The 15,654-nt window shown below is 47.5% G+C and overlaps 2 long non-coding RNA genes across 2 annotated transcripts in view; both read right to left on the bottom strand.

Moving 5' to 3' along the window:
• The window catches only part of LOC122172069, a 37,223-nt gene extending 22,428 nt beyond the window's left edge, over nt 1-14,795 (bottom strand). Inside the window, exon 1 of the long non-coding RNA XR_006172172.1 lies at nt 14,730-14,795. This is a non-coding gene — a long non-coding RNA (uncharacterized LOC122172069). The remainder of the gene's footprint in view (nt 1-14,729) is intronic.
• On the bottom strand, nt 9,559-14,428 carry LOC122172068. Its single transcript, XR_006172171.1, has 2 exons — nt 13,918-14,428; nt 9,559-12,960 (listed from the first exon to the last, which is right to left on the bottom strand). It is a non-coding gene; the product is annotated as an uncharacterized LOC122172068 (long non-coding RNA).
• Nucleotides 14,796-15,654: the final 859 nt, after the last annotated feature.

The raw sequence follows: 15,654 nt of genomic DNA, 5'->3' as shown, positions 1-15,654 counted from the left end.
CTTTGGACCTACTCCAGAACCTAATAATCACACAGAGTGATTTGTGTGAATGATGTTAGAAGAGTGGGTAATCTGATGGTAGCACTTGGGGAAAAAGGCTCCTCTATAACTTCAATGCAAAGCCTAGAAAGTGGTTCTGTAGCTTCTGAGGAGCAACAAACAAGACACCAGATCTGCTGGCTTCTTTTCAGAACAGTTTTAGCAGATTCTGAATATCTAACAACAGATGAAATACTTAGTGCCAGTTATGAGACTGTTGTTAGGGGCTGTTTCCATATGATGTACCAAGATTGTTTCCTACAGTACAGAATGTAGAATGAAAGCTGTGCTGTAAGTGACATGCTCATGACAATCCTGCTTTTAATTCCTCTGCAGTGTGGGGCAGAACTGTAAGCTTGACGTGAGCAAGGGCTGCCTGTATCCCTCAGAACAATTCATTGCAACCAATTACAACTTCTTTCAGCAAACTCATTTCCTCACTATGCCAAGCCACACATCCATCTGGGGCCAGAGAAGGGACTTTATTCTTCAGAGACAGTGGTTGAGAATACCTCATTGGCCTACAGGGGGCTCAGCCTTATTGCTACTTGTTCCCTAATGTCCAAATATGAAATGCTTAATCATATTCCTAAGGCAGCAAGCAAGGGACACCTGTGTGCACACATGCAGCAGGTGGGGAGATGCTGAGTGTCCCCAAGAAGCATGAGATGGGCTGTACCTCTTCTTGTGGGTCTGGTGAATTGATGGGGAAGGAAAGCAAGTCAGCACCCTTGCTGCTGCGGGAAGATAAAGATATTTTCTGCATCAGATGTGAAATGAAGCTTGCCAGCTTTGATAGTGCTCCCTAACAGATAGGTCACTGCAGTGCAGCTACCCCATTAACAAGCAGCATCTTTCTTTTGGTTTTGATAAATTTCTTCCCACTCAAGTCAGACACAAACAAAAAAGGCTGCCCTCAGCTTAGCCCAAAGGTGACCTCTTGGCAATGCAGCCTCAGAAGTACCCCAACTGCACACACCCTAAACAGAGACATACATTTTTCTAGAGTCGAGGAATCTTTTTTGTGGGTTTGCAGTGACTTGCAGGCATTTGGGAGGGAATCAAACAGGAAACAAGGCCGTGACTACTCTAGTGTACATCAGATCTCAGCAAGTAGCCTTGCACAGTGCCTCTGTGCCCTGTGGGCAAAACCTAATTTTTCCAGGATCAGAGAGATCCACCATGCTATAGGGCATCCTATAAAAACACATTAATTTGATCTGGCTGCCAACCATGGATCCAATCATCCTCATTTGGGTCAGGGCAGTTTAACATTGCTTCCCACAGATTCTCCCTTATTGACTGTCATGGCAGCACAAGAAGGCACCATCACAGAGCACACTTAGGAGTATCATTTAAGTCATTCTAGAATTTAAGCATTTAAATACTGATGTTGGTGTGATTTCCCATGTTCCTGAAAATGGGTTCCATACCCACTAACCATGTCCCTCAGTGCCACATTCACACAGTTCTTGAACACCTCCAGGGATGGTGACTCTACCACCTCCCTGGGCAAAGAATGTTTGTTCCCACTCATCTTAACCCTAATAAATGCAGCAACTCTGTATTAAAACAGGGAATCCTGAAAGACTGCAGAAATGAGTCACTTTTAGTGTTTGTTGCACATAACTAAACATGGAGAAGGAAAAAAATTTAGAGTCATCAAAGTACAATTTCCAAACAGATTTGCATCATTAAAAAGCCATTTAGCTCTGTAGTTCAAGGTTAGGTTTGTTCCCAGAAGATGAGGTAATTTAGTAAAATAATAATGCTCGCATAAAACAAAACCCCTAATAGAATTCAGACTTAGCGGTTGCAAAGGAAGGAAACTGTAACTTCTGTCAAAGCACAGGGATGAGATTAGCATTAATAAAGCATTCTTGACAAAGCAGAGTGATAGTATACGGGGGAAGGGACATCCAAATAGCTCTCATTTCCACAATGTTTCCTCCCAGATATGGCCTTTTTAATTAGCCATCGGAAAGAAAACTGAAAGTTCACTTTCTCCTTCTCAGTGCCGAGAACGGTGCCACCAGTCCATCATATTGTTATGAGCTAGCAGAGACGTAAAAGAACTACATTCATATTCCTTATCACAGCTAGAGGTATTTCCTTTGTGTTGCTAGCAGTATTTTGATTAGTTTTGGCTGTGTCTGCAGGGAAGACACAGTTTATATTTTCCATAGCTCACATCATTTCTAGAAATAAAGTGTCTTTCCAGTGTTGGACGCTGTGTATTGGCTGGGTTTAATTGCTGAAGGGGTTCGTTGTTGAGTCTTTTTTAACTCCTGTTGGTTTCATGACTAAGTTTGAGGCGAAACATTGATAGTGAATTGTTCCCAGAGCCAGATGGTGACTTTCAATGAATCATTTATTTGAGGAATGTAACGCTTCCCCCTCAGACTCCACTGTCCCCTGGCAGACACAGATGACAGCCCATCTGCAGGAGCGCAGAGGTGCTCTGCAGAGAGTGATTTCAGAGCCCTTTTTTTCCATACGTCTGGCACTGGTGGCTTTTCCTGGTGGTTTTCCTACAGGAAAAGCTCTCAGGGAAATCTGATGGCAGCGGTGCAGAGTGACAGCCTTGCGGTTGCCTGTGGCTTTTTACCATGTGGAAGGGAAAGGAAAGGGCAATGTTCTTCCCCTCTTCAGAACGGGAATGCGGCAGCCCCCAGGTATCCTGAGAGCAACCAAAGCCTCAAAGAAGAGGGTTTGTGCAACAAACATTGCTTTGCGCTTGTTTCTAAAACCTCACCAAAGAGTAGAAGATTTTTATTATATATTTTGGTGCTTCACAGAAGTACAGGCCTTGCTGGTAGAAGCTGCTGGGAAACATAACACATTCTGGGGGTAAAACAGGCTGAACGCACTTACACTTTCCTTTTTGAGGCTGCTAATTTTATGTGACTAAATTAGTTGAGGAAACCAGATATAAAAAATCAAATGCTGGCCAGGCTCCTGCTGGCTCATGGAAAAGTTCTGCTCCATTTTCTCTTTTGTTTCCCTCCGAAACCTGAAGCAAGCAGAAGCTTTAGGAGTGCTAATTGGAGACCAGTGCAAGCCTCTAAATAACTTTATGACAACCTGCATTGTTTTGCATGTGGAAAATGGAAGAAAAAAAAAAAAAGGAAGAAAACAATAGAAAATGGGCCACCTCAGATGTTTCCTACTTTGGCAGGCTGTGAGTATGTCTCCAAATGAAGGACTGAGATACACTTCACTGCAAATTTATTTCTGGAGCTGTTGCTAGCCCTCTGGGTGCTCTTAAAACCTGTGGGTTCTCTTCTCCTGAGCCGTAGCCTGTGGAAGTGACATAGTCCTGTAATAACTAGCAGCCCCAGGACAGTTTTGCTCTCCTGGTTGAGACATGCAGCATCTGCCAAGCAGCCATCCAGGAGCCTCAGGTGTGCCACTCTTTGGGACACCATTGTCACTATGTCCCAATTGGGAATAGGAGAGCATTGATGTTGGTGCAGAGGCAGCTAGATAAAATAAGCTAACCATGTGTTTATGAGAGGCATGGAGAGGATTTGTTCCGCTCATCTTGCATATGCCTCAGAAGAGCCTTTGTTCTACTGACAAAATCTCCCTGTGCCCTACAATCCAGGGAGTGATAAAAAAGGTATCTTAAAAATGTAGCAATGGTGCCTACTCAACAGGGCTTTAGATCAAAATAAAGTCTTCAGTGAGGAAAAAGGGTTTTCCACTCTGGAAGAATTCCTGGTCTTGTGTTTCCCAAAATGCTATCACGAAACATCGTTATCTTGGCTCTTCCTATCTATGGTGTGTCATTGGAATGGCCTGAATGAAGTTGCTATTTGTAGCATGGGGCTCATGCAAAGCTTGTATCAGTAAAGACACTTAATTGCTCCTCCTTGCAATATTATGCAATTGGCCCTTCTCTAATAGTTCTCCTTGTCAATGCTGGGATCTCATGACTCACTGTCATGAGGGAGCCTTCTCCTTCCTGTGAGCAGTAACTGGTTCACTTGCAAATCTCTGCCAGTTCCTGCATACAAGAGGACGCCTCCATCCTTTCTTGCTAGCTTCTGGAATGCAGCAATCAGATGTGCTCCAGAAATGACTGTATTCAAATGAAGATACTAGGTAAGGCCCTTTGCTCCTCTAAGGAAGGCTGCAAGATGTAGTTAGCAGTGGCTAAGCTTCCTTATGTTGTTTATTAATAGTGAGCAGTTTATCATAGAACCACAGAATGGTTTGGGTTGAAAGGGACCTTAAATCTCACATGGTCCCACCCCGTGCCATGGGCAGGGCTGCCACCCAGCAGCTCAGCTGCCCAGGGCTCCATCCAACTCGGCCTTGCCTCCAGGGATGGGGCACCACAGCTTACATGGGCGGCTGTGCCAGCATCTCACCACCCTCTGAATAAAGAATTTTCTCCTTACATCTAATCTAGATCTCCTCTCTTTTAGTTTCAAACCATTCCCCCTTATCCTATCACTAATAGACTGTAAAAAGTCAGTCCTTCTTCTGTTCATAAGCTCCCTACAAATACTGGAAAGCTGCAATTTGATCTGGTGGAGCCTTCTCTTCTCTAAGCTAAACAACTCCCTCAACCTTTTTTTTTTTTTCATAGGAGAGGTGTTCCAGCCCTCTGACCCAATCCAATAGCCATCTGGACCCAATCCAATAGCTCCACATCCTTCCTGTGTTGGAAGCCTCAGGCCTGAACACAGTAATCCAGATGGGGTCTTACAAGGGCAGAATAGAAGGGGGACAATCCCCTCTCTCTTCCTGCTGGCCATCCCTCTTTTGATGCAGCCCAGGACACAGTTGGTCTTCTTGGCTGCAAACTGTTATGGATTAACTGTTTGGAAAGTGTTATTATGGCTTGCTTTGGAGACTCTATAGCCAGTGCTGTGCTTCCAGCAGATGCTAATGTAGTGCCAGGTGGTTGGCTGGGCATTGCCTGTAGCATCAATCATAGATTAGACCCCTATTTGAGGATGCCCTGGGCTAGAGCCAGTCCTCCAAGGAACCCAATTGTGGAGCAACTGTTTGAAAGAGTTTAGTTCCCTCTATCCCTTTCAGGTAGTGCAAAGGTGGTGCTTTGCTTCACAAGTGTAAAAAGTGCATTCCTTAATGACAGCTAGTATGAACAAGCTCTCCTGAAATGGAGAGGACTGACTCCTATATGAGATTCTCCTTTCAATAATGCACTGCTAAAACTCAGGAGCTCCCTTTCACACTTGTTGAAGACATTTCGAGTTGAATGTATTTAAGAGGCTGGGGATAGGATTAAACAAATACAGTGTAGGTATCACTTCATACGCCCTTTTTCGGTAGGCTTCTCTGCATGCTGCTGGTGCTGCTGGGGACAGGTCATGAGGGGAAGTGGGTCTTGGATGGCTTTGTCCAATGGTTCTCTTACTGCAGTTTTCTCAGATTTCTCCATTCCATCTCCATCTCCATCCTCTAGTATCTTTCTCTTTTTACCCTCCTTCCTTCATCTTTAGGCACCAAGGCTGTGTAACACTTGTTATCCTTCATCTAACATACAACACAGTGCACTACAAGCCTCCTAGTGAAGGTGTCTGCTGCAGGAGGGCAGTCAAGCTGAAACACATCTTCCAGAGGAGATTTGCTACTTCGGTTTACAGTGGGCTGTGTAACAGCTCACAACATCTGCTCCATTGTGACTCCTTTCTAGGGGCCAAACATCTTTAGCAAGCAAATGGAATGGTGGCTCAACCTGCAGCTCTGCCAGAACAGCCTCCATCTCTCTCTCCATCAAGGTAAGCAAAGTCTGTTTCCTACCAAAGCTCATCCTGCAGAACACCTACAAAAGAGTGCAGTTTTTCTGGGAGATGACCCTATTTGTAAGTCCACAAACCACCCTCGCATGCCTGATATGGTGTGCCACATCAGCAGTGATGGGATGAAGATGGGAAAAGCTCTGCAGGGCACAGATGAAATGCTCCCTGCTCATGGTGAGACGAGGAGTGATAACAGTATTATCCGGGAACTTTCCCCTCCCACCTACCACTGCCACCTCCTTTCTCTCAAAAACACAAACAAGCCAACTTGATTTATATGTTCATAGCTGGGAGTGATTGCCAGCTTAATAAGCACTGCTATTTATATCTAAATAATTGCACTCCTAAACAACTGCTTGGGGGGCATCAGGATGGAAGGTAAGATTCTGTGCCATGGTTTGAAGGGATTCAGGCAGACGTTGTCAGAAGGAGGAATGTACGTTTCATCCAAACTGCAAAAACACTTTAGCGTGTTTTACCCAAAGGGAGGGAAGCTGAACAAAGAGAGGCACTGGAGCAGTGACACCGTGTATGCAGATTGGGCACGCTTACCAATGTGCACCAGCCTGCACCTATTCGTAACTCTTTTTACTAAACAGCTTCCTTTGACCACCTCAGGTGTGGCAGCTCTATATGGGCATGGACCATTTATATGGGCATGGACCATTTATATGGGCATGGACCATTTATATGGACATGGGCAGCACCATCCCTAGCCCAGCGCACAAGGCAGTCCACGCACGGCATCTCTCCCTGCACTGTTTTGGCTGAACTTCTGCTGAGTGAATCTCTTGGCTCAGTGCAGAGCTTGCAAGGCCACTTAAATCTCTCTGACCCTTTAATGAAGTTTTTAAAAGGGCTTCATAAATCTTCATCACTAAGAATTTCTTAAAGCCCCGCAGGATTCCTCCAGGGGAATTAGCCACTAAAACAAGTAGACAGGCTCAGGTATGTTTATCACATTCGTCTTCATTATTCCATGAGTTTTCCTTCTTTCTCTTCTTATAAATAAGTTACAGCTAGGAAAAGGAACACCAACTCAGTATCACTCATCCAGCAACTTTTAACCTTCCAGTACAGCTGTGTGAGATCAGTTCTTTTCTTGGGTATGCTTTCCATGCAGGACCATCTGCATGCCACACATCGTTTACCCTTCCGCATTTAAGCCATCATATTGCTCCTCACCTGGGAAGGAACCTGATTCTTTGCCTTTCATATAAAAGCATGCCTCATGTCACAACATGTCAGCTCCAAAATGGATCAGTTACCTGCTAGCCCTTCTCTCTCTTCCCTTTGAATTTTGGCAGACTTTGGCAATAGTTTTTTGAGAGGAATGCCAATCACCTCTGAAAGAACTGCCAATTTGGTGGCTGTATAAGGGCTGCTAGGAAAATACACCATTTTTTAAAAATTGCCTCCATACCATATTGTGATTTCCAGAGGAAGCTGGAGAGGAAGATTCTGTATGCTCTGGGTGAGTTTTTTGAAGCTACACCTCTGGGGAATGAGGACAGAAAATACATGAATGAGATTCACAGGTGAAAAGATAACAGATAATCAGTGGAGGTAAAGTCACTGAAAACAGCAAGAGTGTTCCCTCCTCATGTGATGCTCAGGAAGGACTGCAGATCTTCATGATACAGCCCAATCCAGCAAGTTTGAGCCACCTCTTGGGAAAATTTCATCACAAAATCATGCTTTAATGAGCCAGATCATTTTCAAAGTTGACTTTTCATTAGGTATTTTTCTTATGCCACTGAGAAAAAGTAGAGTGCCATGGAAAAGCTCCATTAGAGCCATCATGACACTATCTTGTTTTTATCTGCATTACAATAACAGACAAATCTGAGGGAGAATTGGAAAAGTGCATGTGGATCAGGAAAAAGAAACATGCATGTGCAGACAAGGAAAGTCTTATAAAAAAAAATTGATATTGAAGTCTTGAATCTAGTGAAAGCAGAGGTCATGTGTCCCTAGTCTAGATCAAGACTGGAATGAGACACATCACCTGATGAACTGAGGGTGTAGGCTCAAAATCCAGATTACACGTGAAAAATGAGATACCTGAGGCACTAATGGAGAGCTCCAAAGCCATGTGAATCACAGCTTCCTGCAATTCTTGCACCTCAGGGTGGTGATGAGGTCATGTTGTGATGCTGTCACACGAACAAGTTGGATGATTGCATTTAGTCATCAGAGTTGTAGGATGGGTTATACTATGCAGTATGCTGTCTTCTGTAGAGCAGACAGGGACACAGTTTTACCCTAATGTGGAGAAGATTAGATTTTATCTGACTTCCCGCATGTTAAAGGCTATGCAAGTTCACCCAAGTGCTTGCAAAGCTGTATACAACAATTTGAACTAGGCTGTAGCTTTTTGCAAAATTCACAGATAGACAAAAATGACAGGCAGAGGATAGAAGCAATCGAAGGACCATCATCACCTGAGATCCATGGAGTGGCAGGAAGCTGGAGAGATAAGAATGAAGGCCAGAGAGATTTCAGCAAGTGACTCATGGCTTTAAGAAAAGATGGAAGAACCCTAAATCCCAGCCAAATTGACCTGGGAGAAGTTCTTACTCAGTCCTGAATCGCATATGCAGCTTAATCCTTTGAATGTAAGCAAAATAAGTAGGGCTGTGATCAGAGACCTGCAGGGAATTGCAGCTGGGGAGCATGAGAGGCTGCTGCCCCATGGCCAAGGCACCGTCTCCAACCAAATGCCTGATACTAACCCTGTCCATTTAAGCCTGTAACCGACCGAATATGAGCCACCTACAAATGTCTTTAGGGGCACAGGCTTCATGATTTGGCTGAGGCATTGCCTACACTGTGTTTTTCCACAATAAAACTTGTGTGACTGCAAACAGGAGTTGGACTCAATGATTTTTATGGGTCCCTTCCAACTGGGGATATTCTATGATCCTATGGTTCTGGGAAATCTCTTGTGTAAATTGAGCTGGGAGAAGAAAACAACAATGCTGCGGCACTTCTGTACCAGGGATTTGCAGCAGAGATGCTACATGGCTATAAGAAGAGCCAGGAAAGGCAAAGTTTAAGCCCATACAATGAACTATCACACCGTAGTCCCAGCCAGCCCCTGCCCCAGATGATGGTTGCCACCTCTGTCCCACAGTTGTCACCTCCTCAGCAGTGCCAAAACAGCTGTCTGCAGGACAGCTCAAACCAGAGCGCTGAAGTAGTGGAAGTTAAAAATAAACCTCCTGCAGGAGGAAGAGAGAGGGAGATATTTTTAAATGTAACCACTTCAGTGGTCTTTCTCCCGGTGTGGTCCCACGTGGAATTCCATTAACATGACGGGAAGGCAGTGATTGCAGGGCTGGCACCAGCACAGCTCCTCTGGGCAGGAGGGACCATCCAGGCTGCCAGAGAGGGCTGCTTGACAGCACGGCACCAAAGCCAACGTGCTGCAGAAGGACCTTCCAACATCCAGACCCTACACAGGTTAAAGGCAGGACCCAGGTCTCCCAGACTCAACATTTGCTCCTCAATTCTCATAGCCTTAGTTTTAAAATGTATTGTAGGCCAGCCAGAATTATTATTAATAGAAACAAATAAAGAGGCACTGAGGTTTTCCCCGTTTTATAAATGAATATTCATTATAACCATTAACCTCCTCCACAGTTTGTGGTAGCGTGGCTAGACATCACCCACTGAAATCTATTCAAACACAAAATGCACGATAAACAGAGTAAGAAACATCAGAAGACATGCAAATTGGGGGGGGGAAAAAGCTTCATTTAATGATATTTTTTACATAATCAACAAAGAAAATATTTGTACATTCCTTAAATAGCTTGAAAAGTTCAAGGAAAAGCATCCAACAATACTTCAGAAGGTTGCAGTGCAGATATGACTTGGCAATTTGAAGAATAATTCAGCAACTTGCTTTTGTTTTGGTCCAGGTCATTTCTGGGCTTCGATGGGCACAGCCCAACTTCCACAGTACAGTTCAGGCACCGCAGCGTATTTGCTCTGTTTAAACAAGGAATGCATCTGCTCGCATACAGGCGTCCCCTTCAGATTGCTCCAGAGAAGCTCTGCACCAGCAGAAGTGCCAGAGAAGCAAGTAACGTTTAGGCAGCTTTCAGACTGCCGTTCAGGATTTCAAACCAGTCATTAATTCTTCAAATGGTTGGGTTGGTTTGTTTGTTTGTTTTGGTCTTGAATTCTTCATCAAAGTTTTCCAATGATATTATTGATGGAGTTTCAAGGCACCCCTAAGCAAAACAGCACCGAATAATGAAGTAGTGTCCTGAGTCCTGAATCCAGGAACGCTTCCCTGGTCTGTGTGCTGGGTCACACCAGTCCCTGGGTGCCTACTTGGGTGTACAGGCAGGATTTCAGTTAAAATTCCTGGACTCTCAGTATGTTCAGCACATCCTTCAAACCTCTCATAATAAATGGAGCCAAGGGCATAGTGAGTCAGTTTTGTGCTTAGATGATATATAATTGTCTCATGAACTCTGTACAAATTACCTCTTCTCCGTATTGTTTTTGCAGTGTATTGTTTTTCTTGAATAATATGGCACAAGTCCAGTTTTTATTGCAGTCAATAAATTACCCTGGTTTAGATCTGGATGGCCCCAAAATGATTAACTGACATCAACCAACATAATTAAGCCATCCTTTTTAATACTGTCGGTAGTGTTCATTTAGACCATTATGTTTATTTTTAATCATCAACGCATTTCCCTAAGAGCATCTTTTTGCTTTCTTTTTAACCAAGAGAGGGGACCCAAGATGGGACACTTTGCTCAGCTGTAACAGATCTGTGACCCTAAGTCTGACACCGGGGTGTAGTGATGTAAAGGAAAATGCATGCTGTCACATTTTAATTAAATAGGTCAATTCTTACGGGCCCTCCTCCAGCAAAACTCCCATTGCAGCCAGGTCCTCAGTGGTGAGGCTTTACTGACTTCTTTACTCAGCAGGATTCTCCCTTCCAAAAAGAGGGCTGATAAAATAATTTAGTCCATTAAACAGCCTATTTTTGATATTCACTGACAGATACTGGGAACCCTCGTAACGTTGAATACCACAACGGAGATATACTGCTGCTCTTTTTAGCAACGTGAGGCTGTAGGGCTGTTGGATACTGCCTTCGTGCAAAGAGTGGGATGGACCCATGGCAGCTCTCCCTCCTTCTGCTGAGTGAGGGGCCCACTGCCCCATCCCTCTGTGCTCCCTTTACAGCTCAGGTTGAACTATTTGCTTTCTGATCTCCTCTGCAGATGCACCCAGCTCTGTGTTCCTACAGCACAAACACTTGGCTTCGGTCAGTGTATTTCTGTACAGAATGTTTTTAGCTTTCTTGTAGGCACAGCTCCCAGCCGTTAGTTTCTCTTCTATGGGTGTATTAGAGGAAATGCTGTGGAAGAGGTGTCGCCCTCTGGACCTCGCAGGCACACATGGTTCCAGGCAGGCACCAGAAAAATATGTTTTTCTATTTCTTGCAAGCAGAGATGAAGCTAATTTGTTTCTAAAAGCCCCACCGAAGGAAATGTCATTCAACAATTCTGTTGAAGCTATCAAAAGCCAAACTGAGGAGATACGAAAATGGAGCACAGCGAGAGGCAGGGTCTTGGGAGTTGAGCAGTGCCTGCTTCTGTAGGGAGAACCTGAAGGGTACAGCTTGGAGTCCAGGTTCGGGCTGAAATAAATCCACTTGAGAGAGCATTGCCCTACGTGGTATGTAAGAACAGAACATCAGTTTGAACCTCTGCTGCCACCTCACTTCCCTCTGTCTATCCCCATCCTCCTGCACAGCCTCAGTGCCCACGCAGCTGCCGGCACCTGCACCACAGAGGTGTTGTAACCTGACAGAGCCCAGTGTGAAACACAGGGGGCAGCCACCCTGCCCCACAGAACGTGCACGTTTCTGCTGGGCTGCAGTAAAAGCAAGCAACACACACAAATCTCTAATAAGTAAAAGCTTTTTTCTTGTAATTTTATTTTTAAATTGCTTTATTTCACAGCTAGATATTGCAGTTGTGCATGCCTCAGCTTCTGTTTGGCCGTTCTGAATAGCAGCTCAGTGCAAGACCCAGATGCAGTCCTGCTTACAAACTGCCGGAGGTGTTTTGGTGCATAGCTGATGCTGTTATATTCAGGGCTCATCAAAGATGCAAACGTCTTTTTTTTTTTCTTTTTTTTTTCTTTTCTTTTTTTTTTTTTTTCGCCTTGGAAATAGCCACTGTGCAGATTCCAGCACGTGGATTTAGAGCCATAGAACCATTGGGCATTCCGAGTTGGAGGACCGTTTACACCCTGCCAATGTTACGAATGCTGAAAAGCAGAGCCATCGGGATGACTCCCACCTACTCAGGCACCGCTGTGATAAAGCTTTAATTTCTTCCCTGAGTTTTATCATCGACTGTGATAAACGTAGGAACTGATGACAGTGCGCAAAGCCAGCCCCTAAGCACGCCCGGCTGCACTCGCGTCCATCCAATCCGGACTGAAACAGAGCAGTTCGCACCTCCGAATGCACTCATCTGTGACCCTTTACAACACACCGACGGTGGCGATGGGACGGCAACAGTGCAGCCTCCCGGTCATAAGCGTCTTTTGGGACTTTCCGATCCCGATGTCGTCGTAATTAGCAATAAATTCGATGCGTCGGTAACACACAGACCGGCGTTTTCCTAAGGCAATCGAAAAGCGCCGATCCTTTGCGTAGCGAACGGACAAACGCTGCTGCGGGGACAGGACGGGAACGACGGACATTGCGCGGGGATCTGCGCGGGGCCGGCGGTACTTTTGGGTGGGATAAAGGGAGAAGGAAAGAGAAAAGGAGTACAAAATAAGGGGGAGCGGGGTAGGGGGAAGGGTGAGGGTGTGTGAGGGTGTTCCGCTGCATCCGCATTTCTTAATTATAATTATGATTATTTCAATAATGTGTTCTCAGCCAGCCCTGAGATCCTCCCGCTGCAATGTGGCGGCTTTGGTTTGCTTCTATTCGCTTCTTCTTCTTCTTTTTTTTTTTTTTACCCATCGATCGAATGAGACTTCAATTTACAGAATGGATCGCGCGGCCCCCGGCAGAGATCCCGACGCTTCAAGACGAGCAGCAGCGGAGTCGCCAAATTGTGCCACTGCTCTCGGAACGGCAATTGGAAATCTGTTGGTTTGGAGCAAGGGAGGGGCTTTGCTGAAGTCAGATTGCAATTTTCGTGTGTGCATATATACTCATACATATATATGTATACATATATACGCACACACTGTAGATATACATGTATATACACAGTGTATATATATTTTTATATATATATGCACACATATATGTGAGTGTATATATATGAGTGTATATATACATTTACATATTTCGTGCGTGTATATGTAATTATATATATGTGTGTATATATATGTAAATTGCATCTTTGTTTCAGACTGTCCCTCACGAACGTTGTTTCCAATGGGACGTCCGTTGCCGGCGGTGCTGACAATAGAAATAACAAAAAAGCCGAAGTCAAAAGCACAGGGGAAGGCGGTGCCGGGGGCATTGCCCGGCTGGGTGCGGTGGCTTCGTCCCTCGGAAGGCCCCCGCGGCGGTTCTTAGCGCAGGAACGGGAGCGCAGCGCTGCCCGCAGGTTTTTGAAGCAGAAAACGAAATGTTCTTTTCGGCCCCGGGAGCCCTTATCGATAGGGAGAAGGGAACGGTCAACATCCCTCCGAACCGCCGCGGGCTTTTAGGGGGAAGAGTTCCGCCAACCGTCGGGCCCGAGGGGACGAACGGAGAGCTCGCTTCCCGCCCCGCCGCCTCCCGGGCGATAACGTCGGACCCGATGTCCCAGCGGGGAGGGGGGCGATAACAGCGTATTTTAAGGCACTGGGATAAGGAACGGAGGGGAGCGCAGGCAGCACGTCGGCTCAGGGCGCTGCGTTATCGGCCCGGCCCCACTGGCTCCCCGCGCCGCTCGAGTACAAGGCGTTACATAAACACCGCCCGGGGAGAGCGCCACGGTCCCCAAAGTGACCCCTCACAGCTGGGCCCTCCCTTAGATGAAGAGCGCCCGGTGGGGTTGCCCTAAGGGATTGCAACGCCCGGCTGTGGGGTTTGGGATTGGGGGCTCACCGTTACGTCAGAAGAACGCGATTTGGGCACGGAGTGAGACCACGAGGAGCTGGCGGCAGCAGGGCTGCGGGGGGCACAGCCGTGCCGGGGGTAGGCGCCCCGCGGGGCTCGGCCCGACCCGAAAGGAAGCGTGGAGCCGGCGGCGTTTAGGGGCGGGGATCGGTACGTGTGGGGGGAAAGGCGGCGTCTGTATCGCGCTCGGGGCTCCCCCGCAGGTAACGAACAAGGAGGGAGAAAGAAAAAGCGTTTTACGTGGCAAAGTCCTATGGGAGTGAGCGCGGGGCGTTAAAAGACAGAGGATCGCTGCTTCGAAAAGGTTATTTTCTACGTATTATTAGGCCAGTTAACAAACATCGAAAGGTAAAAATAACGATGGAATGCAATGCAATGAAATTAAATATATTTTTTAAAAGATAAAATAAAATACAAATAAAACAAAACTCCTAATCCGGTAGGACAACATCAGTATCCACACAGAGCCCCGAGTAAAGCTACAATCCTGCAGAGGAACGTTTCCACTCGTTCCCCCATTCTGCCCCCCTAGGTTCTCTCCCCCCTCCCCCCACCCCCGCCCTTCGCGGAGCGACGCCGACAGATCCGCAGGCGATAACCTCGGGGCAACGCCGTTATTTTAATTTTCCACTCACTTTCCCGCTATCAGTTTGTACACAGCTGAGATAAGAGGATCGGAGGGTGGGGGTATGTGGGGTGGTGGTGGGGGGAAGAAAAAGAGGGAGGAAAAAAAGAAGAACGAGAAAGAAGCAGCGGAGAAATGCGCACCGCCGCCGGCTCGCACACGGCTTTGGCCTCACCTGACGGCCGGGGAGGAGTGCGCGTTCCCCCTCGCAGCGCTCTGGTGCTAAGGAGCAGAACGAAGGGTTAACGGCAGCGACACCGCCGAGCGCGGCCCCCCCGCCCCCCTCCTCCCCTGCCCGGCCCCGAGCGCTGCGGTGCCCCCCCGGCCGCCCGCCCGCAGCTCCCGCGGAGCCGCTGTTTGCTCAGCGCCCGGAGCCCAATCAGGGCCGCTCCGCCTGCACTTTCCCGGCCCGGCGGCGAGAGGCGCCTCCTCTCTCCCATTTATACGCCGCCCGCCGCCGCCGCTGCCCCTCGGCGCTGGATCCCTCCCGGCCCGGAGCCGGCAGCAGGTTTGGGCCCCCGTTCTTCCCGCTCCTTTCCGTTCGCTTTCCGCCAGGGGAGCCCGAGGGAGGTTTGTGGGCAAACATCCGACGGCGGGGCCGCAGCTTTATCTAGCTGCCGGCCCTTATCTGCCGCTTATCTCGGGCGGGAGAGAGACGCGCTCCGCGCCCATCTGCGTGTCGGTCCCTACGGGTGCCCCCTCTCAAAGACATCGTCTCCTCTCAGAGATGCGGCGGAGGGCTCGGGGCCATCCCGGTCCCTGTCCCTGCAGCCGTTGTCTCCGGCCCCGCGCCCCTCCCGGCCGCTTTCCCGCCTCCCCGTGCTGGGAAGGAGCGGACGATAGAGGCGATGCGCGAAGTAACCTCAGAGCGATCGCCTTCCCGGTGCTTGTCACCGCGGAACATTGTCAAATGACTCATTCATCGCACCGGGAATCCTAAGGACGGCGGTGACGGAGGAAGGAGCTCTGCCGCACCCCCGTCCCCCTGCACCCCCGGCAGCTGTGGGTCGCTGAGGTGCGGACGGGAACCGGCGGGTCCCGTTACGGCCGCCCCGCGCTAACGTTGTTGTTGTCATTTCTCTCCCCCCTCCCCTCCCTCT

This window comes from Centrocercus urophasianus, unplaced genomic scaffold, assembly GCF_019232065.1.
Source record: "Centrocercus urophasianus isolate 14NV4802_14NV808 unplaced genomic scaffold, USGS_Curo_1.0 seq_11, whole genome shotgun sequence".
Classification (NCBI taxonomy): Eukaryota; Metazoa; Chordata; class Aves; order Galliformes; family Phasianidae; genus Centrocercus; species Centrocercus urophasianus.
Note: the sequence above shows the minus strand (reverse complement) of the source record. Positions and strands in the feature narration are given on the sequence as shown.